Source organism: Pristiophorus japonicus, chromosome 1 (assembly GCF_044704955.1).
Source record: "Pristiophorus japonicus isolate sPriJap1 chromosome 1, sPriJap1.hap1, whole genome shotgun sequence".
In the NCBI taxonomy this organism is placed as follows: domain Eukaryota; kingdom Metazoa; phylum Chordata; class Chondrichthyes; family Pristiophoridae; genus Pristiophorus; species Pristiophorus japonicus.
In genome coordinates, this window is record NC_091977.1 from 109718058 (window position 1) to 109741160 (window position 23103).

Sequence of the window (23103 nt, forward strand, 5' to 3'; positions counted from 1 at the left end):
GTCCTTACTACTCGGGGGATCAAGGGGTATGGCGTGAAAGCAGGAAGTGGGTACTGAAGTTTCATGTTCAGCCATGAACTCATTGAATGGCGGTGCAGGCTAGAAGGGCTGAATGGCCTGCTCCTGCACCTATTTTCTATGTTTCTATATGTTTCTATGTAACAGCTCTTTTGTTCACAACAATGGGAATCTCAGTTCATGCTGGAGGTGTGGGGGGCAGACATGCTGCCAGGACTTGCAGGTTTCAACAGTTCGTCTGCAGAAATTGTAACCTCAGTGGCTATTTAGCCAGAATGTACAGAAAGCCTGTAACCAGGCTAATATATGAGGCGGATGAACCAGATGAGGGGTCTGCGAGGCAGGATGACGCTTGGGGCAAATCAATGGATGCTGAACTTCAGCGGGTTCATGTGGCAAACATTCACAGCTCATATACCAAAACGCCACCTATGATGATGAAAGTCCTATTAAACGGCATCCCTGTACGCATGGAGCTGGATACGGGGGCCAGTCAGTCACTCATGAGTGTTCAACAATTCGAAAAGCTGTGGCCACTCAAAGCCAGCAGACCCAAACTAGAATGCATTGAGACGCAATTACGGACGTACACCAAATAAATCATTCCAGTGCTAGGCAGTGCAAGTTGGCGGTCACACACAATGGACCGGTGAGCCGGCTGCTGGTCTGGATTGTCCTGGGCAATTGTCCTGCACTGTTGGCGAGGAGCTGGTTAGCTGAGATGAACTGGAAATGGGGGGATGTGCACGCCATGTCATCTGTGGAGTGAAGTTCATGCCCACAGGTCCCACAGCAATTTGAGCCACTATTTCAACCTGCCGTCGGGACTTTCAAAGGCACCAAAGTAATGATACGCATCACTCCGGATGCCAGACCAGTGCACCACAAAGCGAGAACTGTGCCGTATGTGATGCAGGAGAAAATTGAGAGCGAGTTGGACCGGTTGCTGAGAGAGGGCATCATCTCGCCCGTTGAATTCAGTGACTCGGCGAGCCCCATCGTTCCCGTCCTAAAAGCAGATGGCTCAGTCAGGATCTGTGGCGACTACAAGGCCACTATCAACCGGGTGTCCCTACAAGACCAATACCCGCTCCCGAGAGTGGAGGACCTTTTTGCCATGCTGGCAGGCAGCAAGCTGTTCACCAAGTTGGACCTCACTTCAGCCTACATGACCCAAGAACTGGCCGACAAATCTAAACTACTGACTACCATCACCACGCACAAGGGACTGTTTGTTTACAACAGGTGTCCTTTTGGCATTCGATCAGCGGTCGCGATTTTTCAAAGAAACATGGAAAGCCTGCTCATATCCATTCTTGGAACGATCGTATTTCAGGATGACATCCTCATCACGGGTCGTGACATCGAGGAACACCTCCGCAACCTGGAGGAGGTGCTACGCCGACTGGACCGGGTAGGCCTGCGACTCAAGAAGTCTAAGTGTGTGTTTTTGGCTCCCGAGGTCGAGGTTCTGGGCAGGAAGGTTGCTGCAGATGGGATTTGGCTTACCGAATCCAAAACGGAGGCGATTCGACAAGTGCCCAGGCCCTGCAACACATCGGAGTTGCGTTCATTTCTGGGACTCTTGAAGTATTTCGGGAACTTTCTGCCGAACTTAAGCACATTGTTGGAGCCGCTACACGTGCTCCTACATAAGGGTGGCGATTGGTTTTGGGGGGACTGTCAGGAATGGGCTTTCAATCGGGCACGGAACCTACTTTGTTCAAATAAGTTGTTGACCCTATACGACCCCCGTAAGAAATTGGTTCTGACATGTGATGCATTGTCCTATGGGATTTGGTGCGTGTTGCAGCAGGGTAACGCTGAGGGCCAACTACAACCTGTGGCTTATGCCTCCAGGTCGCTCTCTCAAGCTGAACGGGGATATGGGATGGTTGAGAAGGAAGCACTCGCGTGTGTCTTTGGGGTGAAAAAGATGCATCAGTACCTTTTTGGCAGGAGGTTCGAATTAGAAACGGACCACAAGCTGTTAACATCCCTGCTGTCAGACAGCATGGCTGTCAATGCCAATGTGTCAGCTCGCATACAGCGATGGGCTCTCACGCTCGCTACGTATGACTACACCATCCGGCACCGGCCCGGCACCGGAAACTGCGCTAACGCGCTCAGCAGGCTTCCACTGGCCACCACTGAGGGGGCAGCGGAGCAAAGCGCTGAGATGGTCATGGCTGTCGATGCCTTTGACAGCGCAGGCTCCCCCATCACAGCCCGCCAGATCAAAATCTGGACCATCAGAGATCCCCTCCTATCTCTGATTAAGAAATGTGTCCTGACTGGGGATTGGGCGCCCGCACACGGAGCATGCCCTGAGGAGGTCAGACCGTTTCACAGACGGATGGATGAGCTCTCCATTGAAGCCGACTGCCTACTGCCTACTATGGGGCAGCCGGGTAGTCATGCCCCAGAGGGGCAGGGAAGCATTTATCAGGGAACTCCACAGCGAGCACCCAGACATCGTGCTGATGAAGGCCATTGCCCGGTCACATGTGTGGTGGCCGGGAATTGATTCAGACCTGGAACACTGTGTTTGCAGGTGCACGACGTGTGCCCAGCTAGGTAATGCCCCCAGGGAGGCCCCGCTCAGCCCGTGGCCCTGGCCCACCAGGCCATGGTAACGTATTCACGTAGACTACGCGGGCCCGTTCATGGGAAAAATGTTTCTCATTGTGGTTGATACGTACTCGAAATGGATCGAGTGCATCATTTTGAATTCGTGCATGACATCCACCACCATGAAGAGTCTGCGCGCGGTCTTTGCGACCCACGGCTTATTGAACATCCTTGTTAGCGATAATGGCCCATGTTTCACAAGCTACTAATTCCGGGAGTTCACGTCATGTAATGGCATCAACCATGTCAGGACAGCACCATTCAAGCCGGCCTCCAATGGCCAGGCGGAACGTGCGGTCCAAATCATAAAACAAGGCATGCTCTGGATTCAAGGACCCTCCCTTCAATGCCGCCTATCGCGCCTACTGCTGGCCTATAGGTCCCGACCACACTTGCTCACGGGGGTCCTACCCGCGGAGCTACTCATGAAACGAACACTCAAAACTCGGCTGTCCCTCATTCAATCCAGTCCTGTCCGACATTGTTGCGGGAAAGCGCCAGTCCCAAAACGAGTACCATGACTGAAATTCAAGGGGGAGATGTATAGAAATTGATGACCCCGTATTTGTTCTCAATCACGCTTTGGGGCCCAAATGGATTGAGGGTACTGTAATAGACAAAGAGGGGAATAGGGTCATAGTGGTTAAACTTAACAATGGGCAGATATGCCGCAAGCGTCTGGATCAAGTAAAAAAAGGTTCAGCATGGACACTGAGGAACCTGAGGAAGATCATGAGATGGTATTCACACCACCGCCAGTGAACGAGCAACAAGAACATTCAGCAGCATGCACAGTCCCTATGGTCAGCCCAGACAGGCCAGAATCACCACAGGTGATAGACACGCATAACAAGGCTCAACAACCAGAGCCCCAACTGCGGCACTCCACGAGAGAGCGCAGACCACCCGAGAGACTTAACCTATGATCCCAATAAGATGTTGGGGGGAGGTGATGTCATGTATGTAACCTTTATGTAACAACACTGCAATACTGTGTATACGTAAGAAATGCATACCTTGACCACAGGAGGTGAACTTGTGGGAGACACTCCTCACCTGGTCATCCAGGTATATAAAGGGAGGTCCCACGCAGGGTCATCACTTCTTGGTCCTGTGAATAAAGGTTCAAGTCATGGAGTGACCTTGTCCATAGAATGTGCCTTGTAGGGATTTGTGCTATTGTGTAAGGACTTTACAGTCGCCAATGTCTGCAGTCCTCCTGGACAACTGTACCATCTCTCCGCTGTCATGTTGCGCTCGTGGGATAGACCTGCCGCGTCCTCGCGGCCTCCGCGGGGTCGGCGCTGACCTGGGGACAAATGGGGTGTCCTGTGGAGAGGTGCTTGGGGCCGGTACCTCCAGATTGGAGGCGGGAATGACCGGTGGACCACTAGATGGCCTTTTGGTGGAATGACTTCAGGAGCATGGCGATGCAGGCTCTTCGAAGTCCGCGCTTTCATCCGTGGAGAACAGACCCAGCGGATTGATGGGCAAGAATCGGAGCTCCTCAGCACCAGATGTAGTTGGATCGTCAGCGAACTCCTGCCCCGCGCCCTCACCTTCTAGCCTCGGTGGTCTTGCCTGGGGCCATGCTGCTGGCTGAGCTGCAATACACAAATGAGGTTATTAGAGGAGAAATGGGTGCTAGGGTGACATACAGCACATGCATGACAAAAACACCACCGCTATCAAAATCATCACAGACATCACATTTCATGACCATCAACACATTGTACATTGCAATGATTTTCAATGGCCAGCATTATTTCTATGACACTTTTAGAAATCATCTATCATATATGATTGTTCAGATATAAGTGGGTGTGGCATCTATAGACTTTACATGAAGCAATGGTGTAAGCTTTACTCGCGTGGCATCACTTCAGGGTCTGCATATGCATCCATGACTGTCCAGGGGTGCTTCCCCACGAGTGTGAGCACCCGCTCCTCCATCCCTGTGATGTCGCTGGGGACTGGTGGTCGCCCGCCCCCACCCCCCACATCACCCGTTCGCCTCTGCATGGACCTCATCGTCGATAGATTCTTGTGTAAAAGGTGACAGGACGACATGGCATGAGATCATTGCATGATATCATTGCTCGGTACTGTCACAGGCACTAATACAACACATAACCGACAGATGTAATCATGATTAGTATGATTATTATCATTCTTTACCTAAAAACGTACACCGTGACCGCAGGCTTTGAGTAAAACATTCCCGGTAAAAGTGAAAGACGTCACATCCGATGATAGTCACTCATGACTGTTACAAATCAAATTATATAAATACATAAGTACATGTAAATCAATGTAATACTTACTCTTGCGGATCCCACAAGGTCGTTCCATCGTTTGCGGCATTGGTTGTGGGATAAATGGGTCCTTTTCGGGTTGGAAATCGGTGGTTAGTGGTGTGCCACAGGGATCGGTGCTGGGACCACAACTGTTTACAATATACATAGATGACCTGGAAGAGGGGACAGAGTGTAGTGTAACAAAATTTTCAGATGACACAAAGATTAGTGGGAAAACGGGTTGTGTAGAGGACACAGCAAGGCTGCAAAGAGATTTAGATAGGTTAAGCGAATGGGCTAAAGTTTGGCAGATGGAATACAATGTCGGAAAGTGTGAGGACATCCACCTTGGGGAAAAAAAACAGTAAAAGGGAATATTATTTGAATGGGGAGAAATTACAACATGCTGCGGTGCAGAGAGACCTGGGGGTGAATCCCAAAAAGTTAGTTTGCAGGTGCAGCAGGTAATCAGGAAGGCGAATGGAATGTTGGCCTTCATTGCGAGAGGGATGGAGTATAAAAGCAGGGAGGTCCTTCTGCAACTGTATAGAGTATTGGTGAGGTCGCACCTGGAGTACTGCGTGCAGTTTTGGTCACCTTACTTAAGGAAGGATATACTTGCTTTGGAGGGGGTACAGAGACGATTCACTAGGCTGATTCCGGAGATGAGGGGTTACCTTATGATGATAGATTGAGTAGACTGGGTCTTTACTCGTTGGAGTTCAGAAGGATGAGGGGTGATCTTATAGAAACATTTAAAATAATGAAAGGGATAGACAAGATAGAGGCAGAGAGGTTGTTTCCACTGGTCGGGGAGACTAGAACTAGGGGACACAGCCTCAAAATACGGAGAAGCCAATTTAAAACCGAGTTGAGAAGGAATTTCTTCTCCCAGAGGGTTGCGAATCTGTGGAATTCTCTGCCCAAGGAAGCAGTTGAGGCTAGCTCATTGAATGTATTCAAGTCAAGACAGATAGATTTTTAACCAATAAGGGAATTAAGGGTTACGGGGAGCGGGCGGTTAAGTGGAGCTGAGTCCACGGCCAGATCAGCTATGATCTTGTTGAATGGCGGAGCAGGCTCGAGGGGCTAGATGGCCTACTCCTGTTCCTAATTCTTATGTTCTTATGTTCTTATGTTCATGCACCTCGTTGGTCACCGACAAGACCACCTCTGCTATCTCGGTCCATATCCTCTGGTAGGTCTTTGGGGTGGGCTTCCCACATCCTCCCTGTGTCAAATCACCCCAGCGTAACTTGACCTCCTGCAGGAGGGAGGCATTTGCCTCGTCCGAGAAACTCCTGGTTCTTTTGTGGCCTCCAATGTGCTCCTCTCTCACCTCACTGCTCTCTCCAGCATCATTCTCCACAGTGTGCTGTGATGCCTCCTCCTCTCTCTCCATTATAGGCCAAATTAGTTCAAATATGTGGCTGATAACACCTACTTTTTGTTTGCCTACTGCTGTGAAGCTCTAAAATCTCCCTCCTTCCTCCCAAAGCAGCCACACCACATCCAACCATGCCTTCAGTCCCTCTGAGCTCCCTCTCTCTCTGTCTCCTCTTCTGCGCATGTCACGGTGACCCTTGACCTCCAGAATTGTGGGAATCGAGCGTTGCCATGCCGTTGCTAAGGACGGCCACACTTTACGGCAGAAGGTCAAAAAAATTTAACGCTGCCGCCCATTTTATATCGTTCGCGGTAACACCCATTTTCAAAAGTGGAGACTAGGTGGTTTGAGAATGGGCGAGAAGCTGGCGATCTGAAAACCCTTTTTTACTGCCCACGCCGGAAATATCGCCCAACACAAAAGTGGAGATTCTACCCACTTGTCTTCAAACACTCTTTTCCTCAGGCAGCCGAAGGCTGCACTGGCGCACTGGAGGCGATGTTGGATCTCGTCGTCAATGCCTGCTCTTGTTGATAGAAGGCTCCCGAGATAAGTGAAGTGGTCCACGGTGTCCAGGGCTGCGCCATGGATCTTGATGACGGGGGCAGTGCTGTGCGGCGAGGACAGGCTGGTGGAGGACCATTGTCTTACGGGTGTTTAGCGTAAGACATGCTTTCGTACGCCTCAGTAAATACGTCGACTATGTCCTGAAGTTCAGCCTCTGTATGTGCACAGATACAGGCATCGTCTGCTTACAGTAGCTCGATGACAGAGGTTGGGGTGGTCTTGGACCTGACCTAGAGACGGCGTAGATTGAACAGGTTCCCACTGGTTCTGCAGTTTAGTTCCACTCCAGCGGGGAACTAGTTGACTGTGAGGTGGAGCATGGCGGCGAGAAAGATTGAGAAGAGGGTTGGGGCGATGACACAGCCCTGCTTGACCCCTGTCTGGACGTGGATTGGGTCTGTGATGGATCCGTTAGTAAGGATCATGGCCTGCATGTCGTCGTGGAGCAGGCGGAGGATGGCGATGAACTTTTGGGAGCATCCGAAACGGAGGAGGACGCTCCATAGACCCTCGCGGTTGACAGTGTCAAATGCCTCTGTAAGGTCAAAGAAGGCCACATATAGGGGCTGGCGTTGTTCCCTGCATTTTTCCAGAAGCTGTCGCGCTGCAAAGATCATGTCCGTTGTGCCCCTAGGGGATGAAATCCGCACTGTGACTCCGGGAGGAGTTCCTCGGCCACGGGAAGAAGACGGTTGAGGAGGATTGTAGCAACGACTTTCCCAGTGGCTGATAGCAGGGAGATTCCTCTGTAGTTGCCGCACTCGGACTCGTCCCCTTTTTTAAAGATGGTCATGATTACTGCATCTCTGAGATCCCCCAGCATGCTCTCCTCCCTCCAGATGAGAGAGATGAGGTCATGTATTCGTGCCAACATTGCCTCTCCGTCTTACTGCAGAGAGACCTGGGGGTCCTTGTGCATGAATCCCAAAAAGTTAGTTGGCAGGTGCAGCAGGTGAGGAAGGCGAATGGAATGTTGGCCTTCATTTGCGAGAGGGATGGAGTACAAAAGCAGAGAAGTCCTGCTGCAACTGTACAGGGTATTGGTGAGGCTGCACCTGGAGTACTGCGTGCAGTTTTGGTCACCTTACTTAAGGAAGGATATACTTGCTTTGGAGGGGGTACAGAGACGATTCATTAGGCTGATACCGGAGATGAGGGGTGTTACCTTATGATGATAGATTGAGTAGACTGGGTCTTTGCTTGTTGGAATTCAGAAGGATGAGGGATGATCTTATATAAACATTTAAAATAATGAAAGGGATAGACAAGATAGAGGCAGAAAGGTTGTTTCCACTGGTTGGGGAGACTAGAACTAGGGGGCACAGCCTCAAAATACGGGGGAGCCAATTTAAAATCGAGTTGAGAAGGAATTTCTTCTCCCAAGGAAGCAGTTGAGGCTAGCTCATTGAATGTATTCAAATCACAGATAGATAGATTTTTAACCAATAAGGGAATTAAGGGTTATGGAGAGTGGGCGGGTAAGTGGAGCTGAGTCCACGGCCAGATCAGCCATGATCTTGTTGAATGGCAGAGCAGGCTCGAGGGGCTAGATGGCCTACTCCTGTTCCTAATTCTTATGTTCTTATTATGTTCTTACTTTAGTGCCTCAGCAGGGATTCCATCCACACTCGTAGCCTTGTTGTTTTTAAGCTGTCTTATGGCTTTTTCTACCTCGTGCAGTGTTGGGGATATTACTGAGGTGGTGGCGGGTAGCACGCTGCGGGATGGAGTCGAGTACACTTAAGTCAAAGGCAGAGTCTCTATTGAGGAGATCTTCAAAGTGCTCCTCCCAGCGGGCCCTGACTGCCTCGGTGTCCTTGATGAATGTTACCCCGTTCTTGGCCAGCAGTGGGGTGCGGCCTTGGGTGTTTGGTCCATAGGTAGCCTTGACTGCGATGAAGAATCCTCGCACATCATGGCTGTTGGCCAGCTGCTGTATCTCCTGTGCTTTCTCTACCACCACCTGTTCTTTAGGTGCTGGGTTTTTTGTTAGACCTCAGCCTTGAGCCATCTGTAATGCTGCTTTGCTGCTCCCACGTTGGGTTGTTGTTTAAGGCTCAGAAATGCCCTGTGCTTGCGATCTATTAGCTCTTGGCTCTCCTGATCATTCTCAACAAACCAGTCCTGGTGGTTCCTAGTTGAGTGACCGAGCGTCTCTTTGCAGGCACTGGTTATGGAGGCTTGGCGGGCAGACAAAGCGCTGTGGGCATTCTGCGTCTCGGGGTCATCACGGTATGCCAGGTTAGCTGTGAGGTGCTGACTGTATAGGGCTCTCTTAGCTGGGTCCTTAAGTGCCCCGGCATTGACATTTTTGCGGCACTGCTTCTGCTGCCCCCTCCGCTTTGGGGCTATGTTGATGTCAATGATGGATTGGATTAGACTGTGGTTCGTCCAGCAGTCGTCAGCTCCTGTCATGGCGCGGGTGATGCGCACAGCCTTGCGATCCCTGGCTCAGAAGATGACACAGTCGAGCAGGTGCCAGTGTTTGGAGCGCAAACACTCTCTAACACTGAACCACAATGTTCACAACCTTGGTGTCATATTTGACCTTGAAATGAGCTACCAACAACACATCCACAACATTACTAAGACTGCCTATTTCCACTTCTGTAACATCACCTGTCTCCACCCCTGCCTCAGCTCTTCTGCTGCTGAAATCTTCATCCATGCCTTTGTTACCTCTAGACTTGCCTATTCAACGCACTCTGGCTGGCCTCCCACGTTGTACTCTACGTAAACATGAGGTCATCCAAAACTCGACTACCCGTGTCACAACTTGCACTAAGTCCTGTTCACCCATCATTCCTGTGATCGTTGACCTACATTGACTCCCGGATAAGCAACGTATCGATATCAAAATTCTCATCCTTGTTTTCAAATCCCTCCATGGCCTTGCCCCTCCCTAATCTCCTCCAGCCCCACAATCGTCACTCCTCTAATTCTGCCCTCTTGAGCATCCCTGGTTTTAGTTGCTCAACCATTGGCCGTGCCTTCAGTTGCCTAGGCTCTAAGCTCTGAAATTCCCTCCTTAAACCTCTCCGCCTCTCTACCTCTCTTTCCTCCTTTAAGACACGACTTAATATCTACCCCTTTGAGCAAGCTTTCGGTCATCTGCCCTAATTTCTCCTCATGTGGCTCGGTGTCAGATTTTTGATTTATAATACTCCTGTGAAACGCCTTGGGACGTTTTACGATGTTAAAGGTTCCATATAATATCAAGTTGTTGTTGTTAGAGTTTAGCTAGAACTAGTTCTGGCAATCAATGACAAGGCTTGTTGTGCATCTCGTTTGTGCCCTTCTGATTTAAGGGAGTGAAACTGGGCTATGTACCAGGGGAGCAACAGTAATGGGAGACAGTAATTATTTTGCTGGAAAATGGTGGATGTGAGGAATGATTTATTAGGTTATCGGCAGCAGTAATATCATAGAAACATAGAAAATAGGTGCAGGAGTAGGCCATTCGGCCCTTCGAGCCTGCACCACCATTCAATAAGATCATGGCTGATCATTCCCTCAGTACCCCTTTCCTGCTTTCTCTCCATACCCCTTGATCCCTTTAGCCGTAAGGGCCATATCTAACTCCCTCTTGAATATATCCAATCAACTGGCATCAACAACTCTCTGCGGTAGTCCTAAATGGCCTACCCGTTATCGTAAGACTGTGTCCCCTGGTTCTGGACTTCCCCATCATCGGGAACATTCTTCCCGCATCTAACCTCTCCAGTCCTGTCAGAATCTTATAAGTTTGTATGAGATCCCCTCTCATCCTTCTAAACTCCAGTATATAAACGCCCAGTTGATCCAGTCTCTCCTCATATGTCAGTCCCGCCATCCCGGCAATCAGTCTGGTGTACCTTCGCTGCACTCCCTCAATAGCAAGAATGTCCTTCCTCAGATTAGGAGACCAAAACTGAACACAATATTCCAGGTGAGGCCTCACCAAGGCCCTGTACAACTGCAGGAAGACCTCACTGCTCCTATACTCAAATCCCCTAGCTATGAAGGCCAACATGCCATTTGCCGCCTTCACCGCCTGCTGTACCTGTATGCCAACTTTCAATGACTAATGAACCATGACACCCAGGTCTCGTTGCACCTCCCCCTTTCCTAATCTGCCGCTATTCAGATAATATTCTGCCTTCATGTTTTTGCCCCCAAAGTGGGTAACCTCACATTTATCCACATTATATTGCACCTGCCATGCATTTGCCCACTCACCTAACCTGTCCAAGTCACCCTGCACCCTTTTAGCGTCCTCCTCACAGCTCACACCGCCACCCAGTTTAGTGTCATCTGCAAACTTGGAGATATTACACTCAATTCCTTCATCTAAATCATTAATGTATATTGTAAATAGCTGGGGTCCCAGCACTGAGCCCTGTGGCACCCCACTAGTCACTGCCTGCCATTCTGAAAAGGACCCGTTTATCCCGACTCTCTGCTTCCTGTCTGCCAGCCAGTTCTCTATCCACGTCGGTACATTACCCTCAATACCATGTGCTTTGATTTTTCTCTTGTGTGGGAATGTTGGGAGTTAGAGAATTAAGTCATGAGGGAGCTCGTGGAATTTTTTTTCTATTGGTAAATAGTGAGGGGAATGTGAGTGGTAAGGGATATGAGAAAGAGGTCAGAGATCACCTTATCGGTGATGAGAACATCAAATGCAGAGAGGTTAAAAAAATGATAAGGTCAAGTGGGTGGCTATAAGTATGGCCCGGGTTTGTACCGAGGTCATTCCTAATCTGTAACTCTGTTACTCATTGGATACATTTTCTGAGAAGGATATTGCTGCTGTAGAGAATAAATATTCAGGTTAATACAATTAATATTCATAATGCTATGTAACTTATGATCACAACTGATAAGGGGAAAAGTAATTATATTGTTTTCTTTTCTTTCTCCTTTTCCCCTTTTGAATTGTCTACAATTTTTCCTACATATTTCTAATCTTTTCCAATTTCTCCGCTATTTATTTTTTGGATCCTTCTTCCCAACTCTTCCCATAACTGGCTTCTAAAAAGCCTAGGGCCTATTCCTTTCCTGCATAGAAGCATCCACTTCTGCTTGATGCCTCACTCCAATGGCCCACCAAACATTCTATTGTGTCATAGAAACATAGACATAGAAACATAGGGCCCAAGTTTCCACATGATTCGCGCCTGATTTTTAGGAGCAACTGGTGGAGAACGGACTATTTTAGAAATCGCAATTCTTCACATTTTTTTTTCTGCAGTTCTAGTCAGGTAGAACAGTTCTAGTTTAGAACAGAATTTTTTCTTCAAAAGGGGGCGTGTCCGGCCACTGACGCCTGATTTGAAAGTTTCCACAGTGAAAGTGTACTCCAAACTAAAGTAGAATGGCGCCAGTGAAGATTTTTGTAGAACTGAAAAAACCTGTTCGACACATTAAAAAATCAGGCGCAGGTTACAAATTAGGCGTCCAGAACGAGGTGGGGGGGGAAGGGAACTCATTAAATTCGACAATAAATCCTTATTTATAGTTCTACAAATATTATACAAATAAATCCAACCTGAATAAACATTTATAAGCCAAGAAAAGATTAAATAAACCATCTTCCTACCTGTGTGAAAGTGCTTCAGCCAGGGAGAATTCTGCAGCTCTTCGTGCCGCTGAGCGAGAGAGGGAGGGAGAGAGGCGAGAGAGGGAGGGAGAGAGGCGAGAGAGGGAGGGGAGGGAGAGAGAGAGAGAGAGAGGGGAGGGAGAGAGAGAGAGAGAGAGGGGGGAGGGAGAGAGAGAGAGAGAGAGAGAGGGGAGGGAGAGAGAGAGAGAGAGAGGGGAGGGAGGGAGAGAGGGGAGGGAGGGAGAGATGGAGGGAGAGGGAGGGAGGGGGGAAGGGGGGGAAGAGAGGGGGGAAGGGTCGGGGTACAGGAGCGGGTGTCGGGTGCGGGGGGGGCGGAGCGGGTGTCGGGTGGGTGGGGGGGGGAGAGCGGGTGTCGGGTGGGTGGGGGGGGAAGAGCGGGTGTCGGGTGGGTGGGGGGGGGAGAGCGGGTGTCGGGTGGGTGGGGGGGGAGAGCGGGTGTCGGGGGGGGAGCGGGTGTCGGGGGGGGAGCGGGTGTCGGGGGGGGAGGAGCGGGTGTCGGGTCGGTGGGGGGAGCGGGGGTCGGGTCGGGGGGCGGGGGGGGGGGAGCGAGCCTCGGGTCGGGTCGGGTCGGGGAGCGGGTCTCGGGTCGGGGCTGGGGGAGGGGAGCGGGTGTCGGGTCTGGGTTGGGAGCGGGTGTCGGGTCTCGGTCGGGGCGGGGGGGATCGGGTCTCGGGTGTCGGGTCGGGGGTGGGGGGGGAGAGCGGGTGTCGGGTCGGGGGGGGGACGGGGAGCGGGTCTCAGGTGTCGGGTCGGGTCTGGTCGGCGGGGGGGGGGGGGAGAGCGAGTGTCGGGTCTGGTCGAGCGGGGAGCAAGAGCTGGCCGTGGGAGGAGCCTCATTCACGCAGCCCCAGTGAGGCCATTGGGCCAGGGCTAGGGGCTGCGTGCTTCGGGCCCCTCCCACACAGTTCGGCGCCTGGAGCTACTGCACATGCGTGCCGACTGTAGCGCGCATGTGCAGAGGTCCCGGCACTGTTTTCAGCGCCGGGACCTGGCTCCGCCCCCCCCTCAGCTCGTGCTGGCTGCGTCGAGTGCCACAGGACCTGTAAGTCGGTGGAGAATACCGAGGATTTTTTTAGGCGCCGTTTTAGGCGCGAAAAACGGGCGCCCAGCTTGGAGGGGCGCCCGTTTTTTTTCATGTGGAAACTTGGGCCCATAGAAACTAGGTGCAGGAGTAGGCCATTCGGTCCTTCGAGCCTGCACCACCATTCAATGAGTTCATGGCTGAACATGCAACTTCAGTACCCCATTCCTGCTTTCTCGCCATACCCCTTGATCCCCCTAGTGGTAAGGACTACATCTAACTCCCTTTTTGAACATATTTAGTGAATTGGCCTCAACAACTTTCTATGGTGGAGAATTCCACAGGTTCACCACTCTCTGGGTGAAGAAGTTTCTCCTCATCTCGGTCCTAAATGGCTTACCCCTTATCCTTAGACTGTGACCCCTGGTTCTGGACTTCCCCAACATTGGGAACATTCTTCCTGTATCTAACCTGTCGAAACCCGTCAGAATTTTAAATGTTTCGATGAAATCCCCTCTCCTTATTCTGAACTCCAGTGAATACAAGCCCAGTTGATCCAATCGTTCTTGATATGTCAGTCCTGCCATCCCGGGAATCAGTCTGGTGAACCTTCACTGCACTCCCTCAATAGCAAGAATGTCCTTCCTCAAGTTAGGAGACCAAAACTGTACACAATACTCCAGGTGTGGCCTCATCAAGACCCTGTACAACTGTAGTAACACCTCCCTGCCCCTGTACTCAAATCCCCTCGCTATGAAGGCCAACATGCCATTTGCTTTCTTAACCGCCTGCTGTACCTGCATGCCACCCTTCAATGACTGATGTACCACGACACCCAGGTCTCGTTGCACCTCCCCTTTTCCTAACCTGTCACCATTCAGATAATAGTCTGTCTCTCTGTTTTTATCACCAAAGTGGATAACCTCACATTTATCCACATTATACTTCATCTGCCATGCATTTGCCCACTCACCTAACCTATCCAAGTCACTCTACAGCCTCATAGCATCCTCCTCACAGCTCACACTGCCACCCAACTTAGTGTCATCCGCAAATTTGGAGATACTACATTTAATCCCCTCGTCCAAAACATTAATGTACAATGTAAACAGCTGGGGCCCCAGCACAGAACCTTGCGGTACCCCACTAGTCACTGCCTGCCATTCTGAAAAGTACCCATTTACTCCTACTCTTTGCTTCCTGTCTGCCAACCAGTTCTGAATCCACGTCAGCACACTACCCCCAATCCCATGTGCTTTAACTTTGCACATTAATCTTTTGTGTGGGACCTTGTCGAAAGCCTTCTGAAATTCCAAAAATACTACATCAACTGGTTCTCCCTTGTCCACTCTACTGGAAACATCCTCAAAAAATTCCAGAATATTTGTCAAGCATGATTTCCCTTTCACAAATCCATGCTGACTTGGACCTATCATGTCACCTCTTTCCAAATGCGCTGTTATGACATCCTTAATAATTGATTCCATCATTTTACCCACTACCGATGTCAGGCTGACCGGTCGATAATTCCCTGTTTTCTGAGTCCCTAGTTTCATGTATGTAACCTCTATGTAACACCACTGCAATACTGTATATACTTAAGCAATGCACACCTTGACCACAGGGGATGAACTTGTGGGAGACACTCCTTACCTGGTCATCCAGGTATATAAAGGGAGGTCCCACGCAGGGTCATCACTTCTTGGTCCTGTGAAGAAAGGTTCAGGGCATATAGTGACCTTGTCCATAGAATGTGCCTGTGTGGTTTTTGTGCCATTGAGTAAGGACTTTACATTGGCGACGAGAAACGGGAATCAGCGACCTACGAGAATGGCCACCGGTAGCACAGAGGAACGGTATTGTGTTGGTGAGGACTGGGACAATTTCATTGAGAGGCTCCAACAAAGCTTTATCATGAAAGAATGGCTGGGAGATGCAGCGGCCGACAAGCGAAGGGCACATCTGCTGACCAGCTGCGGACCTAAGACTTACGCGCTCACGAAGGACCTACTAGCACCTGAAAAGCCGGCGGACAAAATCTTTGAAGAGCTCAGCAAACTAATCGGTGAGCACCTCAAACCGGCAAGCAGCATACACATGGCTCGACACAGATTCTATATCTACCGACATCGTGAAGGACAGAGCATACCGGACTTCATTGTGGACCTCCAGGGTTTGGCCAGCCTCTGTAAGTTCACAGACGCCTGCAGCGGGGAGATGTTAAGGGATTTCTTTATTGAGGGTATCGGTCATGCGGGGATTTTCCGAAAGTTAATTGAGACCAAGGACTTGAGTTTGGAAGCGGCGGCGTTGATGGCTCAGACTTTCATGGCGGGGGAGGAGGAAACCAAAATAATATACGCATGCAATTCTGCCTCCAACGCGGCGGGGGATCAGGGAGTCAATATCATAAACACGACTCAGAGCCCTGCAGGCAGGCAAGGCCAGTTCGACACACCCCAGGCAGCAATAGACCCCAGAGCAGGTTTTCAACAGAGACAATGGCAGGCTGAACGGACATTTACGCCATCACAGTGGACAATGCGGTCCGGGATGGGGCCATTGACACCCACTAACAGGGTACTCGAGGGCAGTCAAAGGGACAATCAGCGAGGAATGCCGGGTCATAGCACCTTTGTTCACAACAATGGGAATCTCAGCTCATGCTGGAGGTGTGGGGGAAAAGACGCTGCCAGTACTTGCAGGTTTCAACAATTCGTCTGCAGAAATTGCAACCTCAGTGGCCATTTAGCTCGAATGTGCAGGAAGCCTGTAACCAGGCTAATTTATGAGGCGGATGGACCAGAAGAGGGGTCTGTGATGCTGGATGACTCTTGGGGCAAATCAATGGACGCTGAACTTCAGCGGGTTCATGTGGCAAACATTCACAGCTCATATACCAAAATGCTGCCTATGATGATGAAGGTTTTATTAAACGGCATCCCTGTACGCATGGAGCTGGACACGGGGGTCAGCCAGTCACTCATGAGCGTTCAACAATTCGAAAAGCTATGGCCACACAAAGCCAGTAGACCCAAACTAGAACACATTGAGACACAACTACGGACGTATACCAAAGAAATCATTCCAGTGCTAGGCAGTGCAATGTTGGCGGTCACACACAATGGATCAGTGAACCGGCTGCCGCTCTGGATTGTCCCAGGCAATGGTCCCGCACTGTTGGGAAGAAGCTTGTTAGCTGAGATGAACTGGAAATGGGGGGATGTGCACGCAATGTCATCTGTGGAGCGAAGTTCGTGCTCACAAGTCCTACAACAATTTGAGTCACTATTCCAAACTGGCGTCGGGACGTTCAAAAGTACCAAAGTAGTGATACGCATCACCCCGGACGCCAGACCAGTGCACCACAAAGCCAGAGCGGTGCCATATGTGATGCGAGAGAAAATTGAGAGTGAATTGGACCGTTTGCTGAGAGAGGGCATCATCTCGCCCGTTGAATTCAGCAACTGGGCGAGCCCCATCACTCCCGTCCTAAAAGCGGATGGTTTTTGTCAGGATATGTGGCGACTACAAGGCTACTATCAATTGGGTGTCCCTACAAAAGCAATACCAGCTCCCGAGAGCGGAGGATCTTTTCACCACGCTGGCAGGCGACAAGCTGTTTACCAAGTTGGATCTCACTTCAGCCTACATGACCCAAGAACTGGCCGACGAATCTAAACTACTGACCACCATCACTACGCACAAGGGACTGTTCATTTACAACAGGTGCCCGTTTGGCATTCGATCAGTGGCCGCGATTTTTCAAAGAAACATGGAAAGTCTCCTTAGATCCATTCCTGGAACAATCGTATTTCAGGACGACATCCTCATCACGGGTCGTGACACCGAGGAACATCTCCACAACCTGGAGGAGGTGCTACGCCGACTGGACCGGGTAGGCCTGCGACTGAAGAAGTCCAAATGTGTGTTTTTGGCTCCGGAGGTTGAGTTCCTGGGCAGGAAGGTTGCTGCAGATGGGATTTGGCCCACCGAATCCAAAACAGAGGCGATTCGACGAGCGCCCAGGCCCGGCAACACATCGGAGTTGCGTTGATTTCTGGGACTCTTGAATTATTTTGGGAACTTTCTGCCGAACCTAAGCACGTTGTTGGAGCTGCTTCACGTGCTCCTGCAGAAGGGTTGTGATTAGTTTTGGGGGGACTGTCAGGAACGGGCTTTCAATCGGGCGCAGAACCTACTTTGTTCAAATAAGTTATTGACCCTGTACGACCCCTGTAAGAAATTGATTCTGACATGTGATGCATTGTCCTATGGGGTCGGGTGCGTGTTGCAGCAGAGTAATGCTGAGGGCCAACTACAACCTGTGGCTTATGCTTCCAGGTCACTCTCAAGCAGAACGGGGATATGAGATGGTTGAGAAGGAGGCACTCGCGTGTGTCTATGGTGTAAAAAAAATGCATCAGTACCTTTTTGGCAGGAGGTTCGAATTAGAAACGGACCACAAGCCTTTAACATCCCTGTTGTCAGACAGCAAGGCTGTCAATGCCAACGCGTCAGCCCGCATACAGTGATGGGCTCTCACGCTGGCTGCGTATGACTACTCCATCCGGCACCGGCCGGGCACTGAAAATTGCGCTGAAGCGCTCAGCAGGCTTCCACTGGCCACCACCGAGGGGTCAGCGGAACAAAGCGTTGAGATGGTCATGGCCGTTGATGCCTTTGACAGCGCAGGCTCCCCCATCACAGCCCGCCAGATCAAAATCTGGACAAACAGAGATCCCCTCCTATCTCTGATTAAGAAATGTGTTCTGACTGGGGATTGGGCACCTGCACACGGAGCATGCCCTGAGGAGGTCAGACCGTTTCATAGGCGGATGGGTGAGCTCTCCATCCAAGCTGACTGCCTACTATGGGGCAGCCGGGTAGTCATGCCCCAGAGGGACAGGGAGGCATTCATCAGGGAACTCCACAGTGAGCAGCCTGGCATCGTTCTGATGAAGGCCATTGCCTGGTCACATGTTTGGTGGCCGGGAATTGATTCAGACCTGGAACACTGTGTTCGCAGGTGCACGACGTGTGCCCAGCTGGGTAATGCCCCCAGGGAGGCCCCGCTCATCCCGTGGCCCTGGCCCACCAGGCCATGGTCACATATTCATGTTGACTACATGGGCCCGTTCATGGGAAAAATGTTTCTCATTGTGGTGGATGTGTACTCGAAATGGATCGAGCGCATCATTTTGAATTCGTGCACGACATCCACCACTGTGGAGAGTCTACGTGCGGTCTTTGTGACTCACGGCTTGCCAGACATCCTTGTTAGCGATAATGGCCCATGTTTCACGAGCTATGAATTCCGGGAGTTCATGCCGGGCAATGGCATCAACCATGTTAGGACAGCACCATTCAAGCCGGCCTCCAATGGCCAGGCGGAACGTGCGGTCCAAATCATTAAACAAGGCATGCTCAGGATTCAAGGACCCTTCCTTCAATGCCGCCTATCGTGCCTCCTGCTGGCCTATCGGTCCCGACCGCACTCGCTCACAGGGTCCTGCCCGCTGAGCTACTTATGAAACAAACACTCAGAACTCGGTTGTCTCTCATTCACCCAGTCCTGACCGACATAGTTGAGGGCAAGCGTCAGTCCCAAAATGAGTACCATGACCGAAACTCAAGGGGGAGATGTATAGAAATAAATGGCCCCGTATTTATCCTCAATCACGCCATGGGACCCAAATGGCTTGAGGGTGCTGTAATAGACAAAGAGAGGAACAGGGTCATCGTGGTTAAACTTAACAATGGGCAGATATGCCATAAGCATCTGGACCAAGTAAAAAAAAGGTTCAACATGGACACTGAGGAACCCGAGGAAGATCATGAGATGGTGTTCACACCACCTCCAGTGAACGAGCAACAAGAACATTCAGCAACATGCACAGTCCCAGCGGTCAGCCCGGACAGGCCAGAATCATCATAGGTGACAGACACTCACGCCAAGGCTCAACAACCAGAGCCCCAACTGCGGCGCTCCACGAGGTAGCGTAGACCACCTGAAAGACTTAATCTATGATCCCAATAAGACTTTGGGGGGTAGGTGGGAGGTGATGTCATGTATGTAACCTCTATGTAACACCACTGCAATACTGTATATACTTAAGCAATGCACACCTTGACCACAGGGGATGAACTTGTGGGAGACACTCCTTACCTGGTCATCCAGGTATATAAAGGGAGGTCCCACGCAGGGTCATCACTTCTTGGTCCTGTGAATAAAGGTTCAGGTCATAGAGTGACCTTGTTCATAGAATGTGCCTGTGTGGATTTTGTGCCATTGAGTAAGGATTTTACACTCACAACCCCACAAGATGTCTGCATTACTCAAATTCTGCCCTCTTGAGCATTCCTGATTATAACTGCTCAACTATCGGTGGCCGTACCTTCAGCTGCCTGGGCCCTAAGCTCAGGAACTCCATCCCTAAACCTTTCTGCCTCTTTACCTCTCTTTCCTTCTTTAAGATGCTCCTTAAAACCTATCTCTTTGACCAAGGTTTTAGTCATCTGCTGTAATTTCTTCTGATGTGGCTCAGTGTCAAATTTATTTGTTTTGTCTTATAACACTGCTGTGAAGTGCCTTGGGATGTTTTACTACTTTAAAGATACTATATAAATAAAAGTTGTTGTTGTAAAGAATTTTCTTCTGAATTCCCTATTGGATTTCTTGGTGACCAACTTATATTGAAGGCCTCCAGTTATGCTCTTCCCCACAAGTGGAAACATTCCCTCTGTATCAATTCTGTCAAAACCTTTCATAATTTTAAAGACCTCTATTAGGTCACCCCTCAGCCTTCATTTTTCAAGAGAAAAGAGATCCAGCCTGTTCAGCTTTCCTGATGTGTATACCCTCGCATTTCTGATATCATCCTTGTAAATCTTCTCTGCACCCTCTCCTGTGCCTCTATATCCTTTTTATAATATGGCGACCAGAGCTGTTAAGTGTGGACTAACCAAGGTTCGATACACATTTAGCATAACTTCCTAGACTTTTCAATTCTATACCTCTAGAAATAAACCCGAGTGCTTGATTTGCTTTTTTACTGCCTTGCTAACCTGTGTTGCAACTTTTAGCGATTTGTGCATTTTGTACTCCGAGATTCCTTTGTTCCTCTACCCCACCTAGACTCTCATCCTCCAAGTAATAAGTCACCTCCCTATTCTTCCTACCAAAATGTAATACCTCATATTTATCTTTGAACTTAATTTGCCAATTATATGCCCATTCTGCAAGTTTATTCATGTCCTACTGTAATTCGTTGCAGTCATCCTCAGTCACCCCTAATTTGGTGTCATCCGTAAAGTTAGAAATTGTGTTTTTGATTCCAAAGTCTAAATTGTTAATATAAATTGTGAACAACAGTGGTCCCAGCACTGATCCTTGTGGAACACCACTACCCACCTTCTGCCACTGTGAATAGCTACTTGTAATGTCTGTAAGCTTGTAATGTTTGTAGCTCCACACATTGTGGATGTGGACGTATTGTGTACTGCAACTACAGAGTTAAAAATTAAACAGAACCAGGCGTGTTCCGGAAGCTTCCGAGAGAGCTGCCTGCCATGTTAGAAGCTGTGTGTGCTGTGCTCTGTGAATATATCACATTTGGCGGCGAGATGGGATTTTTCAGATGATTTAAAGCTGAAATTTTGTTGGTGAAGGTTTCAGCCAGCCGACAGAGAGACTTTGGAAGCTTCTGTATTTGGAAAAAGCTACAAAATCCAGGGTAAAATACAGCACACTATGTGAACAGCTAGAAATTAAAATGACAACACCCGCAGGTGTAATGGGACATTTGGGTGAATATAAACGCGACCGGGAACATTTTAAAGCATATGTGGATTGGCTAGAAATGTATTTCACTGCAAATAACATAATCGAAGTTCCAGAGAATGCAGTCCAGAATCAGGCGATATTGGAACATAAGCGAGCAATCTTCTTATCGGAAGCTGGACCGGAATTGTTTGAAACTCTGGTAAATCTGCTTGTGCCTGATGAGCCAAAGGACACAATGCTTAAAGAGATTTTAATGAAGCTGGAGCAGCACTACAACCCCAAACCATTAGAAATTGCTGAAAGCTATCGTTTCGGGATACAGAATCAAAAGTCTGATGAATTTATCAGTGATTACATTGTAGCATTAAAAAAGCTATCTATTCACTGTAATTTCGGAAACTTTCAAAACCGAGCATTGCGGGATCGTTTTGTTTGTGGGGTGAAAAATGATGTGATCAGAAGGAAGTTATTGATGACGGATGACTTGACTTTTGAGCTTGCTTGTCAGACAGCGAGGTCGATGGACATGGCCGATCAATATTCCCGAGAATTAAATAATAATTACGGTCGTCAGTCAACCGAGGTAAATCGCCTGCAGGTTCAAAGTAAAAGACGGCCCAAAGTCTCAGAAACTAGAAATTCTAACAGCGTCGAAGTCATGCTATAGGTGCCTGGGACAACACATTGCTCAAAGTTGTCCATACGTGAAGGCAGAGTATTTCTTCTGCGGAAAGACTGGGCATCTTGCGAAGGCATGCCGGGTAAACCAGCTTTTAAAGCTATGAGTCCAGCGTTCAAAGCTATGAGTAGAAATCCACAGAGATTACATAGCATGCAAGAACAACAGGACAAGGAGATGTTAGAGTTACACGTCATCAGGAGCACGAGGTTAACGGACAGCAATTCAAAAAGTATCATACTCCACATAGAGATTGCGGGATTCAAGATACCAATGGAAATCGACACGGGTGCATCCATGAGTGTAGTACCGGAGTCACTATACCTCAACAAATTGCGGGATTTCCCATTGGAGAAAGCCAAGATAGAGCTGCGAGGCTACTCAGGAGAGAAAATTCCTGTGGTAGGTCGTATCACCGTACCGGTGAAATATAAGGATCAATTCCAGAACTTGCCTCTAATAGTAGTGAAAGGAGACAAGCCTGCCTTACTAGGAAGAAATTGGTTATCACTGAAACTGGATTGGAGTGAGATTTTCCGTGTGGAAGCGATATTTGCATCAACAGATGATGTTATCAAGAAGTATCCGAAGGTGTTCTGCGAAATGGGCAGTCCGATCCAAGACTTCAAGGCGAGTGTCAGGGTATAGAAGGAAGCTAGATCGGTTTACTACAAGCCACGTTCCGTACCATATGCACTCAAGGAGAAAGTTGAGCAAGAACTCAAAAGACTAGAGACTGAGAACATTAGTTTTAAAATAGGTCGATGTAATGGGACTACACCCATTGTTGTTGTACCTAAATCCGATGGTAAGGTAAGATTGTGTGGTGATTATAAAGTAACTGTAAACCAGGTTCGAGAGGGTAATGTCCCCAATACATTGCTGAATATAGAAGATTTGTTCACAACACTGACAGGTGGTCAGATCTTCTCAAAACTGGATTTTACGAATGCCTACTTACAGCTTGAACTAGATGAGGAGTCCAAGTCATGCTTGACTATAAATACTCATCTTGGCCTGCATCAATTTAATAGGCTAGCATTTGGAGTGTCTTCCACCCCTACATATTCCAAGGGGTGATGAGCCAGATTTTACAAGGTATTGAAGGGGTAGTA